Raw genomic sequence first — 26,295 nt, 5'->3', positions numbered from 1 at the left:
CTTAAATAAAACGATTTATTCACTTATCTTAGGAAACTGGTGTTTGTGTCGTAGGATTTACCTCGCCTTAGCCTTATATAACGTATTTTAAAACACTTTTGCAAGTGTCCTGGGCCCGTATGCATAAAGCTACTTAAGTTAAGATTTTTTCCGAACGGACGGATATTTCTACATGTCCAACGATAAATTAGTACTACGATTGGATTTCTTAAATTAATTGGTTTATGCATACGGGCCAAGGTAACTGATGCTATATACGTCACGCCGCCTTTCAAATTCAAAACTGGCAGGGGGTGGGAGTCGTGGGACCGACAGCGACAAATATTGACTTCAGCGACGTGTTGTTTAAAACATGTCATAGGTATCATTTTTAATCCCACCCACCTTTCGAAAATTAATAAATTTTGGGTTGCAAAATATTGCATGCGATCGTGTGAACGAGAGCGGCCAATTTCAGAAAAGAAATCAACAATAAGCAATGAGCATAATATACTGTATACAATTTATCAACAAATAAGAGTTTGTTTTTAATTTTGTAAAATAAATGTAAATATTTACGAGTTCATGTCGTTTACCTCTCGCGGAAGTATGCACTTTCGTTACATAAACTGAAGTGGATAATTTTTTTATAATAAACGAATTTTGAGTGCGGAAATAAAACGACTTCTGTATACGTTAGCGGACTATTCTACAATAATATGGCATCCCAAGGAATTGAACTACAGTATGAATGTCCTGATATGACGCATGTGAAAGAACATCACTATGACATATGTGATGTTGCAACCAAAAAGAAAAAATGTGATGATTTTCCACACTCCCGAAGAGAAGAACTTTCGTGGAAACTATGGATTAAAATAATTCTTTTTGTAGTGATCGTGTCCGTCATGTCTGTTTGTATTTCCATAGCTGTTACTGTACTGATGAATAGAAGGAACGGTAAGATTTTCCAATATATCATTTAACTGGAATGCTTTATTACAATATTTATCCGATTTGTAAGTTAGATTTCAAAATCATGTGTCCAGTAAACATGTATAGGCTCAGTGTGATTAGGGCCGATATATTAAGACACCTTTCCATTGTTGTATTTTGATCTGTAGATGCCTTATGATTTTCGTGCTTTTGGAGTTGTCTCATTGGCATGTACCCCACATCTCTTTTTGTTTATATCAAAACCGTATGGGAGCGACTCCGGGTATTATTACTAGCTGAGAGAGGTTGTAAAATTTTGTAATCGCAGAAAGGAATTCCAATTTATATTCATTTGTAATTATTGCACGTGTCCAAAGATTTGTCATCTTCGCTAGCCAAGTGTTACTATTTAGACCCCCTCTCTGCACACTGCACCCTAAGCCAATATAAGTGATTACAATGCTGCGCCTTCTATCGGTAGATAAAAGTCACATCCATTCCGACTACATCATTTTTGACCAATCGCAGCACTTGAACTATCTTCAGTGTGGAGGTGTAAAAATGGATGTCTCTAGTGTTTTCAAATTTCCTGAAGCAAGAACCTAAAGTATACGTTGACATTCCAACATTTGCGCGAGAAACATAATCAGGAACTTCAATTAGTTGATACAGAACTTTGAAATTTCACTTAATATTGTTCTATGTTTTGGAGGTAGAAACTTGTTGCACAATCAGCACTTGGCAATTGTTTATTTAGTTTTTGTACATTTACACGTGATTCTAAAGGCGCTGTTTGGTTTCATGCAGCCAGTTATAACTGCGACCAATGGAAATCAATACTTCGTGGATCAGAAATTCTAACTTAATCCGCCAAGGGTGCAGAGGAGGGGACTGAATCGTAACCCTTGGCTACCAAAGATGAAGATTCGTAGGAGAGCATCTAAGTTGTGATAACTTGTGTCTGATCTTTTTTTTTTATATGTAATAACAAATAAAATATATTTTAATGAAAAATGAAAAGAAGATTCGTATAATGATATGTGGGGAATTGACCTGTTCTCAAAATCATTAAGGAATGTTAGAAATCAATGAAAACTAAATCCGGAGATAAAGAGGCATCGATTACATCAGATCAATAAGTAGACAATTTAAAGCTTCTAAAATTTGGATAACTCCTCCTATTATTCAAATACTACCAACTATAAATTAACAAGACCATAACTTTCATAGATTGTCTTTAAAAGTTACGTAAATCGCAAATAGAAAGTTTAGATAGTGTACGATAACTTATGTCATTAATATGTACGACAGCTTGCATTTAACAAGCTCTCTTCTCTTCAGCTTGTACCAATATTCGGTAATGCTCCCATACGGTGATTCAGCAATGTCAATAAAAAGAAGTAAAGGATAAAAGAGATCCCATTTGGCAATGTAAGTGCCAATCTGCTTAAGAATCAAGGAGTAGTGAAAACATGACAAACAAAAACTTATTCAAATTGACATTAACTTATGTTCAAAATGTATAACGTTGCACGAACATTCGTTTCCTTTTCCTGATCTGTTAATTCAATATATGATTTGATTGAAATGCACTAGAAATTAACAATTAAGGGGAGCTAGCTCCGTAATTTGCTATCATTCTTTGTAAAAGTAGATTTGGAAAAGCAGATTGATCAATAATCAGGAGTACTGTAAATAAAAATATAAACATTTACATCACCGTGACGAAAAAAAAAAACACACAAAAAGATACAAGTATTCAGTATCAGTACAACTACTTGTACAAGATTCAAATAATGTTTAAATAATAGACGCTCCAATGATAAATAAAATATAAAGATACCCAGGGGAAAAAAAATCTTCATGACAAAAACTTAAAAAGGACGAAAAGGGAAAAAAATGAGGAACTCTTCCTTCCCCTTCCCCCCAACCGAGGTTAAAGCACTCTTAGAGGTTAATCAGTTTCTGCTTTAAATGTGGCAACTATCGTGTAACTAAATACAGTGCTAGTCCTGTGATTAAGATCGTCATTCAAGGGCATTAACTTTTCCTGGAGTTGATTACGATTACGACCATGTTAAATTATTTGATGATCAATTTTGATATTTTATTATTAGCCTAAGATTTAGACAAGGCAATGAGTATTTGTAATCTACGATGGTTCCATAGTTTAAAATATTGGCCTAATTTGTAGATATGCACTTTATATTTTATGTACGCACCTAGCGTATGCAGGCTTAGTAATATGTGGAAAAACATCTGTGTATACTTGTCACCATTTTCACAGGTCTGGTGGCCACTGAAGCCCCCCTTAAAAAAGGTCTTTATTAAATTATGCATGCAGCATCCTAATTTAGCCTATTCTGCATGACCTCTCTTAACGCACATTGACATCTCTTATTCCATTTTCTATTATGGTACTTTTCTGTGCGCTGCAAAGAATATTTTATAGTGGAATGGTTTATGCTCATCTTACACGACTGTAAACAAGCAAAAAATATCTGCAAGACAAAATGAAATAGGTCAAAAAGGTTATAACTGTAAGTGCAATTCATAAAAAAAGCTATTCTCTTAGTATAACAATTTTCACCCTATTGTGCATTTTTTGCAAAAATTATAGTTGATAGAGAGAAACTGAAAACAACAAAAATGTTCATTTATCAAGATCAAAAATAAAAAGATCGCAGTCATGAATTATAATCTAGTCTTTAATGCTGGCGAATGCACATCAGCCATTTCTAAAGATATAGTAAACGTATAGTAGGAAAGGTAAAATTGAGAATGGAAATGGGGAATGTGTCAAAAAGACAACAACCCGACCAACGAGCAGAAAAAAGCCGAAGGCCACCAATGGGTGGTTTGTCAGTTATAGTTTGTAGTGAAATTTATATGGAAATATAATTTGTTAGGTGAACTATTTATCTCACCTATATTCCCTTGGGTTAGAATACGGGTACTAACTTAATGGTAGCAGGAAACTGAAGTTGTTAAAAGTATTCTTCACTTTTTTTTAATATTTTGGATTTATCAGAATTTAAAAGACTTTTCCCTCTTCAAATCAGTTCTTGTTTTCTTTTCAACCTGACTAATGTGATGACATGCATTGAATTAGAGTAAGTGAACTTTGATATCAAAGCGATTTTATTTGCAAAATTTTGTAAAAGCTTTTCACATTTTTGCAGATGAAGTAGCAAAAATATGGTCGTGTGAATATGAATGGATTCTTAACAATGGTCACTGTTACTTTTTTGGAAGTTCAAAGACAAATTGGCAAGCTGCTGAAAATCACTGCAAAAGACTTCATTCACACTTAGTAACAATAAATGATGTTGGTGAGAACTTGTGGTTGAAAATATTGATGAAAGAGTTTGGCAGTAGTGACATGTGGATTGGCGCTCATGATGATACAACCGAAGGACAATATAGTTGGGCATCTGATGGCTCTAACGTAGTGTTCAAAGATTGGGATGAACGGCAACCGGATAATAGACAAAATGAGGACTGTATTGAACTCTGGAACAATTTTAATACAATTACTACCTTTCACTGGAATGATCGACATTGCCAACGCAAACTTGATTACATGTGTGAAAAGTAGGTTAAAGACCTCTATAATTGCGTAGTCCAGCCCTTGCCTCAGTGACTTCTTTTCATTTTTTATTTTTGTTGTTGTTTCTCTTCATTTTTTTAATATTTTCTTTGTTCTAAAACAAAAAAAAAACGAAAATAAGTCACTGAGGCCAGGGCTGATTAGGGCTGGACTATAATTGCAGGAACCTACACTAACAACTCTATCAATATTTTGAAATATGCATGTTTTTTTTTCCTTTTAATTGGTGTACTTGTTTATTAACCAATGACTTAAAATACTTTATAAATTTTCCATTTAGTACTATTCCATGTGTCTGAGAGCTGGTAATCAATACAGGTCTAAACCGGTTAATAAAGATTTTTTACTGGTCTTAATACGAGATTTTAACTCTAAAAAGGTGTCCGAAAATAGATGTGTCTTACGCGATATATTAGACTTCAACATGTTTGATGTTAAGAGTTGTCGTTATATTTCAGGGCGCAGTCGCAGTGAGAGAAATGTTAAGAGTTTAAAATCTTGGAAATGCACCGCTTCGAATGGGCCACATGTGTTTAATGAAACCAAATGGCCCTTCGAATTATTGAAAAAAAAAAATGGTGTAGTAACAAATAATTTGTCAAAACTCTTACGTCAAAGAGAAATTTTTTGTGACTTAAAATGTCTATGTACATTATGTACAACAAACCACAACAAACAAAGACTCTTTCTGTAAAGTATTGATGGCCCTGAAAAGGGCCGTTTGTGAAAACTATCTTCGTCACCAGATGGATTTCAAATACTTGTTTCCTCATCACCCCAGTCCACAGACTTCTAACATGTCTTACCTTGCCGTTGTCATTTTGTTAACATAGTCAGTGACGTCGATTTGATAGGAGATAACTCATGTAAAAATCGAAAGGCTCAAAGGTTTTTTTACAGGTGAAATAAAGCGTAATTCATTGCAAAATATTACTTTTTTTAAGGTTATTTGACATTCCTTGCATTCAATTGATAATTAACCCAAATAGTTCATATTATTATACCTTACATATATAATAAAACAATTCTATTGGGTAATATACTTTCACGTGGCATGGAATAATTCAGTTACTTTTCATTTTAATTCAAGGAAGCACGAAAAAACCCTGAAAATTAACACCTAGCAATGAATAACCTTAGAAATTAACACCCATCGGTGAATAACCCTATTATTCACCGTTGAATAACCTTTTCATCCTCTTGATTTCTGCACGAATTATCTCCCGTAGTAAAAAAACGCCTTCAACGCCTGTAAACAAAATGCAACGGTCAGAAATCTAAAACAAAATACTGTCAGTGTCTCAGTTGATGTTCACGCAGATCATAAAGATCAACTTGTCAGTATGTCTAACTTCTGCAAACTGCCGACAAATAACTTGATGGATAATGTGTTCAAACCACTCGAGAACATACCATTTACACCAATGATTACCAATTACAATGTAACATTCTAAGTGAAAAATTAACATAGTTATTTCAGTCTTAGGCAGTCCGTTCAAATTTTAATAATTTTAATTCAAGCTTGTTCAAGGAATACCAATTTTAAAAAATACTCCTTTTAACTTGGAGTTTGTCAAATAAAAGACATTTTAAAAAATAAAACTGAAACAAATATTCAACAAGTGCAAAAGAGGGGCGAAAGATACCAGAGGGACATTCAAACTCATGATATGTCGAAGATAAACAGACAACGCCATGGCTAAAAAAGAAAAAGACCAATAGACAAACAATAGTACACAAAACACAACATTGAAAACTAAAGACTGAGCAACACAAATCCCACCAAAAACTGGGGTAAGCAGATCCTACTCAACATGTGGCATCCGTCGTGTTGCTCGTGTTATTACAAACCCGGTATAAGTCTAATTCGGTAGGTCACATTCGGAAAAAGGGGTACGTGATTTTGGTTACGACATTACGAACATATCCGTTATCATCTGTGATACAGATGTTCCATAACGGTCAACCAACTCGTGATGGCGTCCGTAAAACTTACGAAGGGATGACTTCAACTTCACCACTTGGACCTCTTGGTTTAATAGCTTCCTTGTGAACAGCAACCCTCTATCAAGGAAATCATGATAGGAAATACAAGCCCTGGAATATCGTATCAATCTGTCAGTGCTTCTAACTACCTCCCTTACTACTATCAAAGAAGCTTATGAAAATAATGGTATTAATTATTTTTTGGAGTGTTGAAAATTCTTTAGAGTTTTTAGATAAAATACGTGCTTTTGATTGTCCTTTTAAACACTAAATCCCTGGGATGTGTTTTAGTTGATTTTAGTCTCTGATGCATGATTTTTTATTATTAATTGTTTTTGGCTTTTAACATGTTTAACTAGCTTTCAGTAAATGCGAGTACTCTCAAATCGTACTTTCTTGTTAATTCGATCTGTTGACACAATTTGTAATGCATTTTTGTTATTGAATGTTTACTTATTTTGTGTTATATCTCGTCTCACTATTTTCAACATGTACCACCAAGTTTTTGGTATCACGATAAATTTTCGATTCTGTTCTCGTACTATGAACAACAAATTTATTTATTTTGTAAAAAAATAGTTCCGTACTCCATGTTCTCTTTACAACAAAATTATTTTTACCTATGTACGTCATTTTATTTTACGCCATTTTGCCCAAGGTTATAGTTGTCTTTCTGATATTGTTTTACATCTCCTCCTTTTTTTATTAATATTGTATTTATATTGTGTCATAGATCAAATTTATTCCCTTAGTGAATGTTTACTTGTTTTTGTTAATATGTGTTTTTGATTGAGTTAAGCCATTTCAATTGATATTTTATAGTGTGTCTTTCTATATTGTAATGTTACACCACTTCTTCGGGTGTAGGTTAAAACGTTTAAACCTACTGCATTTGTTTGCACCTGTCCTAAGTCAGGAAGCTTTTGTTCAGCGGTTGTCGTTTGTTGATGTGGTTCATAAGTGTTTCTCGTTTCTCGTTTTTCATATAGATAAGACTGCTTGAATGGTTTACACTAGTCATTTTTGGGGCCCTTTATAGCTTGCTGTTCGGTGTGAGCCAAGGCTCCATGTTGAAGACCGTACTTTGACCTATAATGGTTTACTTTTTACTAATTGTGACTTGTGTGGAGAGTTGTCTCATTGGCACTCATATCACATCTTCTTATATCTATCATAAGTGAAAATAAACTGACAACTTCATGGCAAAAAAAAACGAAAAAGATCAACAGACTCACAAACAAGAGTATACAAAACACAACAAAGAGAAGTAAACACCGAACAACACGAACCCCATTAAAAATCAGGGGTGATCTCAGATGCTTTCGAAGGGTAAGCATGTTCTACTAAAAACCTTGTTAAATATATATATATATATATACAAAAGATTGGCATTAAATTAACTCATTATTTCTTATACCAAGAATTGTCTTCAACAAAATATTATATTGTTATCCTAACTACCGCGACTTTTAATTGTAAAAAATGAAACCAACTAGCGTGTTTACCTTACGGTTACGGGATGTGGGTATTTAGTCAAATCTTAACAGGAAGTTTTGATAATGTTAAAAAACCGACATGGATAAAAAAAATAAACAATGTCAAAATGCTCAGGCTTTAGTTAAAGGGGCATTTTCATATTTGATTTATAACATACTAAAACGTATATCCAAATTATAAAAAGTCTAAAATAAACAATTTACAATGCATGGGCTCGATAATATGTATCAACATTTCGTGTGTATTTGAGTCTAGACGCCATCTAATTGATCATCGAGGTGACATCCGAAGACAGCCGATGGTCATATAACCCGATATAAACATAAATAAAGGTATAAATAGATAGTGAACTCGTGCAATTGGATTTTTCTAGGTCTATTTGATTTTATATTATAGGTTAGAAATATATGTTTATCATCGTGTTTACCTTTATAAGAATGAGTTTTTGTGGATCGAAACAGTCTATCAAATGGTTTACCCTTGCTTCACTTTCAATGTTGACATGCTTTTCCTTTTGATAACTCATCACGCCTAACTCGTGCGTAACCCATCTTTAGCTAAGGTGTTAATTTGAAGGTCATATGCATACGGATTGAATGAGGTCGAATTATTCACTTGCAAGTGAATAATTCATCAGCGATGGTTTTTACCTTGTTTTGACGAAATTGAACCAAACTGGATGCTAAAACCGAATTATTATTTTACTTTCATTAATGATTGAACTAAAAAAATAATATCTTAATTATTTGTTATATCTCGTAGCTAATGCCCCTTTAAATCTTTATTTGGGTAAGTTGATGCGAGCAAACGATCTGTATTGTGTCTCATATTGTTAAAGGCAAATAATGTTTAACGACTATATTATATTAACCACTATATTATATTAACGTGTAAACACTTTAATTATGAGCTATGGAAGTCAAGTAGTTCGTGCAATTTTCTGGGTAGGTTATAAAAAAAAACCCAAACAAACATACTTTACCGTGGGTCAGCATTCGTTAGCAGTCACTACCCTGTAGATTAAGAGCTGTTGGTAATATTGATAATTTAGAATCTTCATTGAAGCATGAAGCACGAATGTTTGTGTTAATGAATTCGTTAAATGTGTCATTTATATGCAAGAGTGACATCCCTTTGTACTATGTTTCAATTCCAAAACTGTTATCGAATCAATGCGTTTATTGTCTTCCTTGAACATGTTCATAATTTCATCTTTACGTATAGTAATGTGATTTAATTGATCTTAGTATTTATCATTGGTTTATTAAAGTCATTTATGTATATCAATCATTTTATTTATTTGTTTTGAAACATTTAAAATGATCATATACCAATATAAAGAATCTACCATAATTTTATAAATATTTTTTAGCTACATATCAATATACGATATATTCAAATTGTCGGGAAATATAAGACTTATTTGTACGAGCTTTATTAACTGGACAAAAAGCGAGGCTCGCCGAGCTTTTCTCCTGTTTCATAGCGAGTACAAATAAATTATAGATCTTTCGACAATATACATATATTGTTTTTATCCTGCAATTTTAACCCGGTACTTTACGGTTTTAGTTCTCCCTGGTTTTTCATAAAATCGATGGTGTTTAATGCGGACCGCAAAGTGGACCCCAAAATGAACTGTTACCCAAAAAGTAATATCAACATTTCTGTTTGCTCAATGTGGATGCGGAGTAACAGGAGACTTTATTTGTACAAGGAAAAAAAAAACATTGTGTACCTGTTATTTGTACAATAGCTTCCTGATTGCAGGATTAAGTTATCTATATAGTACATTTGCAAATCCTGGAATTGTTTACTTTTATAAATCCGTATCATGGTTATACATTTTATAAATAGTATTATGTCTACGATTAATTTGAGGTCAATTATTCAGGTTAATAACACAGGTTTTATACTGCTGTGAAGAATACACTGTTTAAAGTTATTGTACGCAAAAATAAATTTAAACAGTGTATTCTTCACAGCAGTATAAAACCTGTATATATAATTCTTTCAGAATTCAATGAAACAGACATATTGTCATAATTTATCTGCATTACTTGATTCCCTTAAGTCCACATGCATGCTGTGTAACTGGATTTACCTTCATCAGGATCGCTCAATGCTGATTATTTGAAAGTCTAGGATGTATAAGAACCGAAATAGTTGAAGAGCTATATGACCAAAGAAGGACATAAAAATAATAGCCCAATCCATCTAAGGTAAACTTTGCCTAAGGGAGTCGAAACCGTAGTTTCTTAATAAATTCTAAATTCATGAACGAGCAATTTAACAAAGGTTTGTTATGAATCATGTCAGAACCGAAGTGAGGTGATGATACCTAAGGGTACTGCAAGTCCACCAGCAGCGGTATTGACCCAGTGCTGTAAAAATAATAACAACACTTTATGAATTGCATGCGTCCGAAGCGCTTTTATGGAATAACCTTCATCAGGATTGTTCAAAGTCGAAGATTTAAAAGCCTATGATATAACCTTGATGTATCTGCAAATATATATTATAATGATTACATATTGTATTTGTCTCTGCTATATTAAAACATTCAAAATAATTAAAAAACAATTATTATGACATGAGTGCACATTCAATATGGAGACTATTTGCCTTTGTTATTAAAGTAGGCACCGTTCATCTTTTATAGGTAATGTGGATTCTTTTTTATGGGCAAGTATTTTTTTTTAATATTATTCAAAATCAAATTTATTTTTTTCAAGCTCCACACAGGAACCCGAAATTTATTTGAACAATAGTGTATTTATCCCCTTATTTTTTTTAATGGAAACCGACTTTTTTCATTCTCCTTCAGCCAAAAAATAATTTCCTTTAATTTAGAATCGATTACAAATAGGTAATGATCTGTGCCTAAACTTTACGACAAAAGTGATGATTTCACCCAAAAATTGAGAATATTCCATTTCTATGAAGCAGCATTCCAGCAGCGCATGCATGTGGAGAACATATCTCCTGGTTGGTACGATATTCCAGAGCTTGTTTGTCCTATTACAATTTCCTGGATAGAGCGTTGCTGCTTACATGGAAGCTGTTAAATCAAGGGTTCAAAATAATGAAATTAAAATCGTTCCTTCAAGATTTTATGGACGCCGTCACGAGTTGGTTGACCTTTATTGAATATCAGTTTCACAGATGAGGACGGGTATGTTCTAATTGTAAGCAAAATACCGACCTCTTTTCATCGAATTAAGTTTCTCGTCGAATTGCTACTTATAAGAGCAAACCAAAAGCAATATGTGGGGAAGGAACCCGGTGTTGTTCGTGGTGTTCAGTCTTTGGTTATATATGTTATGTGTTGTAATAATTTTGTTCGTTTTTAGTTTTTTTGTTTTGCCATGGCATTGTCAGTTTTTATTCGAATGATGCCGAGTTTGAATATCACTTTGGTGGTGTCTTCCATCACTCTAAAGAAGTAAGATTTGTAAAATAATGTAAAATAATAGCCTTCGTCAAAAGTAAATATACAAAAATATTTAAGGTGGATCATCTGTATATATTTCCTCAGATACAATTTTCTTATACTTTGCCAAGATGTAATGTTTTAACATGCTGTTTTTCAAAAACAAAATAAAAAGTATGGGTCACTGTGATCAATTTAACCTACAAAGCGTGCATAGGTTATTCATAAAATTCACATTTTATTTCACAAAAGGAAAGATATGATTATTTTTATAATATGCTTTATGAAAATAAAAAGCAAAATTATGTCATAGAACTCGTGTTCTTGCATCGGTAAAAAATGAAAATTTCATCAACATTCCTTTATAAAAACAATTTACTACACAAGGAAATGCATGAACCAAGTCAGGAATAGGTTTTCCATTCGATTGATGTGTTTAAGCTTTTGATTTTACCATTTGATAATGGACTTTCTGTTTTGAATTTTCCTTGTAGTTCTGTATTTATTTTCTCCCCTACATAAGAAAAGACCTTATTGTTTTTCTAATGTTTTTTTCTTGCAAATTTTTATTGAAATGGCCTCCCCCTTTCTATTGCAGCTACCATGACCAAATTTGAACCATCAATAGACCTCATCATGAAGAATTACCAGATGACGCTGTGTAGGATTTTATCATCCCCTTTAGAAGTTAATTCCCTTTTATTGTTATTTTCTTTAAACATCCCCCTGGTTGGTTTTGAAGATTTCGTGGCCTTATCTGGACATTAAGCAGATCTCATCATGAAGAATTACCAGATGAGGCTTCGTAGGATTTTATTTTATCAACCCCTTTAAGAGTTATATCCACTTTAAGACGAACCGGAAGTCGTAGAGACAAGGGACCTTCACAAATAATCTTTAGTTCATGTGACCATTCATTTGCACCCAAGGTAAAAAAATTATAGAGTGCAAAACGTTTTTACTCTTAAATGTTAAGCTTGAATATCAAGAACACGACAATCGATAGCTGCATAAACACAACATTTAAAATAATTCTTTCGAATGGCTCTACATTTTTGCATTACATTGAAATCTGTCCGATCATCCGTTCAAAAGTTACGACGATATATGTCTTTAAGGTATAGTTTTTTGTGTATATCTTTGAAATGGTAACATATATTAAGCTACTATAAAGTACACAAATGATCAGTATTTAAGACCTTCGATTGGAGTTCAATGTCAAGGTCATGAGGAAATTTCACCTTGACCTTGTGATCCTTGAAACAATTTTTTTAATTTGCATATAGTTTGATAATTGTTACAGATAGAATCGATCTGAAAAAAATGCAACATGTACAGGAACAGATGGCATTGTAAATAAACAGAAACAATTACTTTTTTATCCATCCTCATTTCCCTTGAAATATTTTACATAATTTTTGAAAAATTATATTTGGAGAACCGGAAGTCGTAGAGATATGGGACCTTCGCCAATAATCATTATAGTGTAATACCACTATTGATTTTCCCCTATCAGTCTTTGTTAAATTTGCACTTTTCAAGAAATTGTGCAGAAATTATCTTTGTTTCAAACAAAGAAATACTTGGCAAGAGTAAAGTTTTATTCTGTCCAATACTATAGACAAAATTTCACATAACATTTCATTGCATATAAAAAAAATAACCATCACTGGAAGTTAACCAAATAAAATGTTCACCATTTTTTTACCTGTGTACAAGCTGTAGTAACCATGTAACCTCAAGTTTCCAAAATATTCTATAGAATCACCAAATACAAACAATAATGGTGCTTTGAAACACCCAAGATATATGTTTATGAACCAGAATTTTTTTACTGCAATGAGATGTACGATTAATTTCCTACAACTGTCAAATTCAAGGGAATATTTTTTTCGACCCTTTTTCTTATGCAACCGGATGTGACGTACTATGATTTGGTGGTATTACACCTAAAGAAGACTTTTTATTGAATAAACTGAATGTGATTTTTTCCATTGTAATACTGGTTATTTCAAGCATTACTGTCAAGTTTTGTCATAATCAGTTCAATAGTTTGAGAAAAATCTAATGTAATGTAAGACGACATATACAGCGATTCAAGCAAAATTTCTTCGAAAAATTCAAATAAAGCCGCATAATGATAGAATATAGTATGGACCAATAAATGATCAAATATTTATCTCATCTGCCTACAAACAGTTGAATAAGATACACAAGATGATAAATACCACTAATGGACCTCTTTGTCTTCATTATAAGGTCTCGTTTGGTCCATTTATACCTTTCATTTCCTCAAAATTTCAACTTTTTAGGCAAAAAAAAAAAAATTTTGGGGTAACTTTCACTGATTTATGATAGAAATGTTATCATAAATGAGTAATCGAGGTATTCAAGCTGACTGAACTATTCATATAAAAGTTTACTGACTCCAAGGAGTTTCAATAAGTCCTTACGTAAAACTTAATTTTACGCCGGTTTCCAGAGAGGGACATAAAAAGCTTCCCTTCTACTGAGTGTCTTGGGGAGCTTTTTCTGACTTTTTCTCCTTATTTCTTATATTCTGCTATAAAAGAAAACTTTTTCCCTTTTAGTGAGTAATTTGTTGTTACTGCTTCAAAAATAATTTCATTTACTTATAACAATGTATTTATTAAATAATTACTTAGGAAAACGTTTTCTTTTATAGCAGAATATAAGAAATAAATAGAAAAAGTCAGAAAAACTCCCCAAAAAACTCTGTCTACTAATATTAATGGTAGAGTCCTATTTCAAGGCAATTTTCTCATAAAATGTGTTTTTGAGACTCTGTCCACTCAGAATATTTCATTTTTTGCAATATTTCACTTAAATAGCATACAAACAGTTGAATATGATACAGGTGTAATACCACCATTGATTTTCCCTTATCAGTCTTTGTTAAATTTGCACTTTTCAAAAAATTGTGCGGAAATTATCTTTGTTTCAAACAAAGAAATACTTGGCATGAGTAAAATTGTATCCTGTCCAGTACTATAGACAAAATTTCACATAAATTGTCATTGCATATAAGAAAATAACCATCACTGGAAGTTAACCACTCTTTTTTACCTGTGTACAAGCAAGTACGTAGTAACCATGTAACCTCAAGTTTCCAAAATATTCTATAGAAATACCAAATAAAAAAAACAATGGTGCCTTGAAACACCCAAGATATATGTTTATGACCCAGAAAATTTTTACTGCAATGAAATGTAGGATAAATTCCCTACAACTGTCAAATTCAAGGGAATATTTTCTAATTTTTTTATTTGGTGGTATTACACCTTATGACACCAATAATGTTAAGTGCATGTGACCTTTCATATGACTACATATCAAATACCATACTTCCGATATAAAAAAAATAGGTGGATAGGGTCATTAAAGTGCTAAAAGTGAAAGGTTTAAGAAGGTATGCTCGTCGTATATCAAATGAAAGGTTGTAAAAGGTACATTACTAATATCAGACTTGTATGGGAAAGACATTTGAATTGATTTACTAACAATTGAGATACTAGTTTTGGTATTTTACTTTTAACTTTTAGAATTAGCTCCCATTAATTGGCTAAGTGAATCTACAACATATACCATCTTTCAAACATACATTTGTGTACATTTTTTGGACTTTGCAAATGGGCTCTTGTGACATATGAAATTGAACATCCAAATCAGCTTTTTTCAAAAATAAAAAAAATTAAACCCCCTTTCTCTCACGAAAGAGGAGGGTGGGGTCATTAAGTTCACAATTTTTTTTTAAATGGTAAGGTTGACGCATATCAAATGAAATTCCATAAAGCGTATATTTAAAATATCAAATTGACGTCCCCAAAAATGGTTTGGGTAGGGCCATTGAGTGCAAACAATAAATTGTCTTCTCAGGTTAGGTCGTCGTATATCAAATGAGTGGTCATAATGTGTATATTTCAAATATCAAATTGACTTCCCAAAAATGGTTTGGGTAGGGTCATTGAGTGCAAACAATAAATTGTCTTCTAAGGTAAGCTTGTGGCATATCAAATGAAAGGTCATCAAGTCTACATTACAAATATCATACCTCCGATCTCGAAAATGTAGGTGGATAGGGTCATTAAAGTACGAAAAGTAAAAGGTTTAAGAAGGCATGCTAGTCGCATATCAAATGAAAGGTCATAAAGAGTGTTTAACAAACATCAGACATTTAAGGGAATGGCCTTTCAATTGAGATACTAGTTTTGGTATTTTACTTTTTACTATTAGAGTTAGCTCCACTACAACATATACCATCTTTCAAGCATACAAATATACATACACACAGACGATGTAATAGTGTTTATTGACACAAAAACAATGATGTGAATATGTAAGGGGTTTTGGAAGATAATATTCCAAAAACTACATATTGGTATGTAATGTTAACAGGAGGTTTACAAGGCTAATAAAACTAAAATATACTGATGTTTGATGATTTGACCTAAAACAATTTATCGGTATTTAAAACAGACAAATTGTATTTGTGATAACAATATTGTGTCTCTTCAACATGATGGTTAGATAACAATGTTCCTAAATATTCAACCGTAGTGCATGAGAGACATATTATTTCATCCGTTTAGATAAAACGTCATAGTCATATGCCACTCTTCGATGGCGCAAATTTCAGCGAAAACATGTGAACTGTGCACCGAAAAAAGTGGCGTATTTTATTGTTATGAATGCCAACATGCTCTTTGTGGATTATGCCGACCAAAACATGATAAAATTCCATCTACCAGAGGTCACACAGTTACGAACATTCAAAAGGTTGATCTTGCGAATTTCAATACTAGGTCACAATGTGTGTCGCACGAAAGGGAATTTCTTTTTAATTGCGTTAAATGTAGTGTTCTTATATGCAGCAACTGCGTTACAACTACACATAAGGATCATACCTTCTCAGAAATTGAAGAAATGGTATCAAAAGAAAGGGAACTGGCGACAAATACCTTACTACAACTCAAAGCCAAAATTGAAAACATTTCAGGTATAAAAGAAAATGTGAGATGCAACCATTTAGAGAAATTGGAAAAAGGGAGTAAAATAGTTGTCGATGATATCGAATATATTTGCAAAGAGCTGGTGAGCTTCATTCAATCAAAGAGAGATATAAAAATAACAGAAACGAAAGACAACGAAAAACTTGAGCGACAGAACGTGGAATCATTCTTGCATAACATTGGCCAAATTAATACGCACTACTCGCGTGTTTCTTCCGAACTTGAAAATAATCTATCAGAAAATCACGATATTACATTTTTCATGTGTAACACAACACTTCAAGGCAAAATTGAACTTCTAGATATTGTTCCAGATCCACCTAAATTGGTTGAGATCGAACCCTTAGATAAAAGATTGTTCTATAAAGATATTGTTGATTACATTCGATCAAAAGTTGATGGAACGTAAGTTACATATTTAATCAGGTGACAAAAATAGAATGTGAATTCAGATTCTGGATTATTAGCGCGCTCAAGTGTACAATTCTTGTCATATTTTTTTAAAATTCATATTCGAGTTTGATAGTAGTAATGTCTCAAACTAGTCGAAAATCAGTGCTGATGAAATAATTTAGGCGTAATGTCCCTTATAATTATCAATCATATTGAAAATTGCATTAAAAACGCTTTCAAGTGTCTGCACTTTTTTTTTAACTATTGATACCAAAGGTCAATATTAGCAATTAAGCGCTGATACATTATTTGTATGAGTAATTAACTTTGAAATATCTATTAAGTGAAAATGCGCTTTCAAGCAAACTTTTGTTTCAGGGTTGATATGCAATTGATATTGAATGTTCATATCAGCAATGTCGTCGATGCGTTTCCCAATCATGAGCCTGTTCCTAAGATCAAATTTGACACAACATATCTCTTTGTACTACTAGTAGTTGGTTTTCTCGTATTTTAAAGCGATGCTTAAGGTGGTTTCATACTGTACTTAGGTATATTTGTTTAGGCGCAGGATAGGAATTAAGGCTTACAAGTTCTTGAAATCGCCTTGATCCTGCTTTGTATTCCCATATAATATGAGGTTTTGCTTCGTATGTTTCTCTCTTTGGTGGTGTTAAAATTGATTGTATGTCTGTTGGGATGTACATTATTTCCATCTGTCTCAACATGTCTTCTCTTCCCGGTAGTTGTCTAGTAAGAAATGTTCTATTGTTTCTTCAATTGACGCTGGGCAAATATTTTTACAAGAGTTGTGTCCCTTACAAATGATAAACTGCTGACACTGGAAATAAGGTTTCAGGACGAGTATTGGTTAGCTATGAAGTACGTAGAACTATCAGTACGATAGAAGAGCTATATTAAACAATCGTACACCCACTTATTTTCATTTAACCAACTGGACAAAGAACCGCTTACCCGCCGGATTTACTATGTAGGATAAAGATAATGACCTTATTATTCTCTGTGAATGTGAATTATATAGAAGAAAATAATAATTTTAAAAATTCACCATTATCAATAAAAAAACTTTCGAGATGTCGGTTACAGATAATTCAATACTTCTGTAAAAGGTGAAAACTTGAATATTCAACACCATTAAGGGAATAACAACAATACAACGGAAGGATAACACAGGGCACTGTCGTGCCGTATTACTATAATTGAGTTATATCTTTTCAATTGATTATAGACTGTAGTTTGTTCAAAATCGTGGTTTTTATACAGTGAACAACTATCACCATTTCACGATATATTAGGCTGCACATTTCAGTTTTATTAAGTCAAGTTTCAATAAATTTTAACTTTCGTAATTGTCTGGCCTTGACAGAGTCAAAAAGGGAGACTAATGTTTGTTGTTTTCGACGATGGTTTCGGCGGCGGCGGCGTCGTCAACACTTTATATGTTATGGGGAACCACTTGTGGTATCTTAATGATATTTGGTATTGAGTTGTTTTGGCATTGGCATTGGCACATCTCAATTCCACGGAGATTATATGGCCCTGACTCCTCAGTCATGGTCTATCGACTTTTGCCTACTTTACATGTATTAGTTTGCGATTATGTCATTTTATGGGGAACAAAAAGTTGTAGGTCAAAGCTATTTTGGTTGCAGTTGTATAAGCATTGGCACATCTCATTCCATGGTGATTATTTTTCCCTGCCCATCAGTCATGGTCTATTGATTTTTGCTTAATTTAAATGTATTAATTTGTGATTAGGTCAGTTTAAGGGTAACTATTAGTGATAGGTTAATGATATTTGGTATGTAGATGTGTAACCATTGGCACATCTCATTTCCATGGATATTAATTGGCTCCGCGCCCTCAGTCATGGTCTGTTGACTTTGAATGGTTTGCATAGTTTATATGTTTTTGTTTGTGATTAGGTCATTTTATAGGGAACCACTAGTGGTAGGTCAATGATATTCTGTATGCAGATGTATTAGCATTGACACATCTCCTTCCATGAAAATTATTTGGCCCCGCCCGTCAGTCATTGTCTTTTGACTTTATGTAGATGTGGATGTATGACCATTTGCACATCTAATTTCCATGGATATTATTCGGCTCCGCCCCCTCAGCCATGGTCTTTTGTCTTGAAATGCTTTGTATAGTTCACATGTTAAAATTTGTGATTAGATCATTTTGAGAGGAAAAACTAATGTCAACGATATTTGGTTTTCAGTTGTATTAGCATTTGCTAGTCTCTTTTCTTTGTATAATATATGGCCCAATCCTCTTATCATGGTATATTGACTTTGAAACTTTTACGTTGTTTACAAGTTAAAGTTTGTGTTTTGGTTATGTAAAGGTTACACCTTATGATAAGTCCATGGTATTTGGTAAGCAGTTGTATAAGCATTGGCGTTTCTCATTTCCATGGAGGTTATTTTGTCCTGCACATTAAGTCATGGTTCATTAACTTTAAATGTTTTGCATAGTTTACATGTTTAAATATGGCCATTTGGATTCAATATTCGCTTTATGCTACCAAAATTACAAAAAAGGCGAGACATATCTCTGTGTCAACAGTTTATTTTAGAATTTATTTGCGCACCCAAAGTATGTAAAGATTAACACACAAACTATAAATCTGCTCTAGCGCTCTGTATTATTACGTCATCTGAGTGTGACGTACTTGTTGACTTAAGTTAGAAAATTAGAAATATATACAATTTAGACGTTTTGCTTTACCTACACTTTCGAGTGTCCGCATGTACCGCTTTACGATAGACTGCGACTCATTAGAATGATTGTAAGCAAACAAAATTAAAAGATACAACAAAATATATAGAAATGAGAAATGTTAAATTGTAATCAAAACGTTATCCACATTTCCGATGGTTTATTGTACCTCCATGTCAATTGAAACAGTTCACTTTATTCATTACATAAGTAAAGCTTCTCAAATATCTTTCCCAACTAACCCAACTTAGTTTGTTTTTGGCATCTTCTGAAGATGAACAGCTTTGTATGTATTTTTTTAAATTCAATTTGTGGTGTAAATACGACCATATAGATTATGATATGGGCTGTCGGTGACTTTTTTTTTATAGTAAAGTTTCAATATTTAATGAGTGTTTTCATGTCAAAAAAAGATAATTAATATTCCTTGATTTTACACTGATAATGTGTCAAAGAAAATTAGATAAGAAAATAACTTTAAGTGTCAATAAGTTTGGCAACATAAGGTTATTAAATAAACCTCTTCTGTTATGATCATTACAAAGATATTTCACTTAAGATTTATAATTAGTTTTCTAGTAATGTCAATTTGAATCTCATCTTGTCAAGATTTAGCGTATGAAGATAAGACTGTTGGAATCTGAAACGAGTACAGACATACCTGTTAACCGGCAAAAGTGTGAACAAAGTGTGAAATAACGATGGTAGTGATAATCTGGTCCTGATGGAGCAACCTATAAGTTGTATCATAAACTTATACATAAATCTAGAAATGTCCTTTTTCATGTTTTCAATTGCATTGAAAATGAAGGTTAGTTGTCACGATCAATGATACCTAATTATTTGATCTTACAAATCAATGGCGACAAACACGCGTTAAAATAAAAGGCGACACAAACGGGTTACAATGAAAGACGACAAAAATTCTCTAAAATATTATCGACCAATCACATTCGCTTATGCTGATTACAAGATTTAGACCCGGATTTTGGTCAAAAGACTGACACTATCATTGACAAAGTTCATATGCAGTACTTAAATCTGTTCTGTAATCGGCTGCGATATATCAGACACTGTATACCATGTAATAAATGTCATTAATCTAATACATGAAGAAGAGTTAGAGACTTGTGATAGAGTTAGTCATGAACGTTTGAATAAGCTTTCTTGAAAAAGTTTGATTTTAGATAAAGATTAAGAAATGAATTACAATTTTTTACACGAATGTTAGAAGTTCTATGACCCTAGATTTGAAGCGGAATTAACCAAGGCTGTCTGTCTTTGAAAGATATGTGTACACATTTTGTTTTAAAGAAAACATAAATATTGGAAATGAATATTTTACATTTGAAGCAATTGTATTATTCAAAATGTTCATGCACTGCGCAAAATGAAAAGCTATCTTGTCTTAGACGATAATGAAAACAATATTCATAAAACACCTTTATTTTTAACTCCAATATCAAAAGAAGATGCAAACGGTTAATTTCAACCTTTAATCTGAGCATGAAGAACAAAACTTTAGCATCTTTAGTCATTTCTGGTTTTCTGAAATCTATTGCAATCCATCGAATTTTATCTTCGAGTTAAAAGAATATGATCTGAAATATAACGATGAATACAAATTTAAAGAAAAAAATTGCACTTTCTCTTAACTTGTATCAAAATTCCAGCAGCCCCTCCATATGAAGCATTTATCCCCCGTTGATATGATATACAAGGGTTTGCATTTCCTATCATGATTTCCTTGATAGAGTGTTACTGATCACAAGGAAGCTTTTATGCCAAGTGTGCCAAGTTGTGAAATTGAAATCTTCCCATCGAAAATTTACGGACGCCATTACGAGTTGGATGACCGTTATGGAATATCTGTTTCACTGATGATGACGTAAACACAATCCTGTTCTCTTTTTCCCCGAATGTGACCTATCGAATTAGATTTATCACCGGATTTGTACTTACATAAGCAGCATGACGTGTGCCACTCGTAGAGCAGGATCTACTTACTTTTCCTAAGCACCTGAGATCATCTCCGGTTTTAGGTGGGGTTCGTGTTCCTCAGTCTTTAGTTTTCTATGTTATATTTTGTATACTGCTGTTTGTCATTTGGTCTTTTTTCGTTTTTTGCCCTTTATCATTGTCAGTTTATTTTTGCCTTATGAGTTTGAATGTCACTCGATATCTTTTGAACAATTACAATTGGGAAGCTGAAATCATTTCTTTAGTCGTAAAAATTTGTTTTCAACCGACCCTCATTGTCAATTTCTAGATTAAGTCAAGATATGAGCAGACATAACTATATTTTACAATTTTACCTATTATGTCTGTTGGTTTTGCTCACGCATTGTTGTCAATATAATGGATTCTATGCGACTGTCATGCAAGTGAGAGGTTTAGCTAGCTATAAAACCAGGTTTAATCCACCATTTTACATAAGGAAATGCCATTACAAAGTCAGGAATATGACAGTTGTTTTTTTATTCGTTTGATGTGTTTTAGCTTTTGATTTTGCCATTTGATAAAGGACTTTACGTCATAAATTTTCCTTGGAGTTCTGTATTTTTGCTATTTTACTTTTTTGTATCCTTTATCTCAAGTTCGATGGTATAGATGTGTTCAACATAGTCACCAAACGTTGAATTATTAAGCGAGAGGACATCATCTATATAGCGGAAAGTGAGGTTAAAGAATAATGTTTACTTCTTTTCTCTCTTCCTTTGAATCGCCTGTATGAGGTCAGTCTCATATAAATATATAGGAAGAAGTGGGCAAGAAGAGGAACACAGTTGGTTCTCATAGGAATGCCAATTGTTAGTTGAAAAACACAAAGTGCTTTACTTTGCTCAAAGTACTTCCTGGAGAATTTAAAGATCTAAATTTTCAAATATTTTGTAGAACTTTGTTTACTAAAGTTAAACTTTTAATGTTTGATATGTAAATACACTTTCCCGGTTTGTCAACAATTATTAACTAAAGAGAAGATTTACATCCCAGCTCCTTTGTTCTACCAGGGGTGATCTGAGCCGGATCACCCCTACCAGATCACCCTAGCTTGAGTTTTTCCTTTGTTCTGTAAAATTTTAGCGGGAATGTCAAATCAACAATAAAACTTATAAATATTTCTACGGAAAAGACTAACTATCAAAATTTATGTAGAAAAAAATCCAGTGTTTATGCTGGGAATCGAACTCAGGACCTTTAGCATATAGACATACTATTCATACCCCTACACCAGGACAACTGGATAGAAACTCTCTGTTAATTTAACATATTTAAATAATGTGTCTGAGGCTCATAAAGGGTATATACTATATAGTAATAACTAAAATATTATAATGATTGTGTGGCCTTCTAAACTAGATGTTATGGAGTGTAAATGTTTTATTTATGTAAACTAGAACAGCTGGGATGTAAAATAGTTATCCCATTCGGACTTGGTGTGTCAGTGTAAGATCACCCTCTGGCCTCCGGCAATCGGAGTGATCTTACACTGACACACCGCGTCCTCATGGGATAACTATTACTTACACCCCCTGTTAATTATCTGTGAATATCTCTTACGATTCATTGATTATTTGAGAGGTATTTTGATAAATGCATGTGTGATCAAATAATCCGGATTTTTTTTAGATATCTTGAATTGTCTGTTTGATTTCTTATTGTACATATTTGGATTTTTTTACACCAAACCAAAGAAGGGCGTTGGATACATTACAGGCGATGTTGCTACTTCGTCAAAGAAGCAGTTGCTCGAATTCTACAGATGAAAGAACACAAATTCTCTTAGACAATTTTGCGATCAAATATAGTTTAAAAGTTTATTCGAAGCAGAATAGTTTTTATGCAATAATTTTAAAGCAGATACAAAATTATCATATATATTGTACTATATAAGTTGTAATCGATAAGTAAAATGAATAATGATTGATAGATTGATTGGTTGATTGATTGATTCCAAGTAAATTTTGGAGGTATAGGTTTATAAGAATTTATTATATAAATTAAACAGACAAATTTGTGCAAGAAGTAAAGGGTCAAAACCTTACAATTTGTATGATTTTGGGTTTGTAAACATAGGAATTGATAAACGAACAGCCAACGTGGTTAACTTGGTATTATTTGAAGAGTCACCTAAGGGCTGGGATATTAAGTAACAGCATTGAGACATTTTATAACCTTCATTTTGTGCATCACACAAGAAAAACAAGTATTATTAAAAATACCGAATTCCAAAGAAAATTCAAAAAGTTGAAACACCTGACAAAATCAACGCTTAACTATATCAACCGACTGAACAAATGGAAAACAATTGTCACATTTCTGACTTGATACAGGTATTGCATGAAGAAATGGTGGGTTAAACCTGATTTTATTGCTAGCTTAACCTCCAACTTTTATCACAGTTGTTTATAGTTCCGTTATATTGACAACAACAAAAAACAGGCTGTTGCGAATGCAAATATTTGTTTTTATTCTTTTTGTTGACATATATATTTCTTCTGAAAAAACCTTTGTTGATACAATGGTATACAGAAACACATAGACATACATAATAATATTATAAGACATGTGATTTTAAAACAAAAAGACTTGTTTTTTTTTAAATGATTAAGTCTGGAATTTCCTAACCAAAACTAATTAATCTTTAGAGAATTGTTTCATAGATACAAAAAGTTGCTTTGCAGATTTCGGTGCACCTATAGAATTTGTATTACAAACAAGATATCACATATAGCAGTAGCAGTGTCGTAACTACAATCCCGTTCCCAATTCCCCGAATGTGACCTTCCGAATTAGACGTATTACCGGATTTGTACAAACATGAGCAACACGACGAGTGCAGGACCTGCTTACCCTTCCGAACCACCTGAGATCACCCCCAGTTTTGGTGGAGTTCGTGTTGATCAGTTTTTAGTTTTCTATGTTGTGTTTTGTGCACTGTTCTTTGTCCGTTGGTCTTTTTCTTTTTTTAGCCATGGCGTTGTCAGTTTATTTTCGGCTTAGGTGTTTGAATGTCCTTTTGGTATCTTTCGCCTATAGTGCTTTTTTTAAGACAGATACAAACAACATAAATGCTTGGTCGATGCTGCAATAACTGTTAGATTAAAACGCACAAATGACTACCAATACATTTGTTAAAGTTGTCATCCACATCGCAGGTCTACCCATTTAAACAACATAGTAAGATCTTTAAATATTGTTTGTCGGTACTTCTATTGATTTTGTTTTTTAAAGTTTTTTTGTCATTTAAAACATAACTGAATATGTAGTGCTACATATCTTGTCGATAATTTGTAGTTATATTTTAGCATTGCACAAGATCATGCTTTAATCAGACAGGGTATGAAGTCTTTATAATTAATCCATTTGATGTGTACTGACTGATACTTTAGGCAAGGAAAACCGTAATTGGGTATTCGTTGTTACTGGCTTTGAACTAGCGTTTCTTAGTACCTATGAGTTCTCCTAGGAAGGTACCTTTTTTTCCTTGTCCTTGTGTTTGTTGTTTTTCGTTGTTTTATAGTTTTTTTGTGTTTTGTGCCGATCTGAAGATTCATGCCTTTTCCAACTGATTTTTACAGTTTGATTTTGTGCTGTTACCCTAATTATTTAGATAATTAGTGCAGGGTTGACCGCTCAAACAAATATTTAACCCCGCAACATTTTATATATATATCTGTCCAAATTCAGGAACCTGTAAATCAGTGGTTGTTGGTCTATTATATCTGATTGTTTTTTTTTTTCGTTTATTGCCTTGCCTTTTTGTTATAAATCAGGCCGTTGGTTTTCGTTTGAATTGTTCCATATTTTGAAATGTTGATGCCATCACATTAATTTTGATTCCGTTAATGTAGATTCACGATAAACAGTGTCATGTGATAATCATAAAAGAGAAAGTACAGCAATCACTTTATATAAAACTGGTTTATCTTTTAGCATAATAATTTGGCATTTGTTACCAAGTCCAGTCGGGTTACGCTACGGCAGTGAAACCTAGACTCCAAAATGTATATTACTACGTTTAAGGGCTCGAGAAGGTTAACATTTTAATTGTTTTTTTTTTCTCAAGCATGGTTTTTAATAAAATTGAGAATGGAAATGGGGAATATATCAAAGAGACAACAACCCGGACAAAGAGCAGACAACAGCCGAAGGGATTTAAGCCTGATTGCCTGTTTTTATGCATTTGAAAGGTTTATTTCCTTCTGAAAAACATTCACCACACCCTTTAACTAAAACAATTGTTATACAAAGATGTATATGGATAACTAACATCAGTAGAAGCCTTACCCGAATAACTAGGTCGCTACATTCTGCTCGATGCGATCACTTCATTGACGCGTTTCTATTATCTATACAAAAAGTTCAGGCAAGTAGGATAAAGTACTATCATTTTGGAAATGATATGCATAGAAAATAAGTATTATTTACATGTATGTAGGCATAATGCGTGCAAATGTTTTGCGACACTTATTTCCTAATGCGATTTTCCCCTTCTTTTAGAAATGGAAATTGATGTCATATCTTTGCTTTTTTCTATTCTGTTATCTTAAACTTGCTCATCCATTATATATGTGGTTAAGAGCGTGATATATTATTTCTAACATTTATGATGGTTAAAAGAGATATATTGACATCTAGATGTATTAGATAAAATGAGAGGTCGGGCAAATATTATGTCATTA

This window comes from Mytilus californianus, unplaced genomic scaffold (genome assembly GCF_021869535.1).
Source record: "Mytilus californianus isolate M0D057914Y unplaced genomic scaffold, xbMytCali1.0.p SCAF_14, whole genome shotgun sequence".
Classification (NCBI taxonomy): Eukaryota; Metazoa; Mollusca; class Bivalvia; order Mytilida; family Mytilidae; genus Mytilus; species Mytilus californianus.
The sequence above is the reverse complement of the archived record's forward strand: the minus strand, read 5'-3'. Positions refer to the sequence as shown.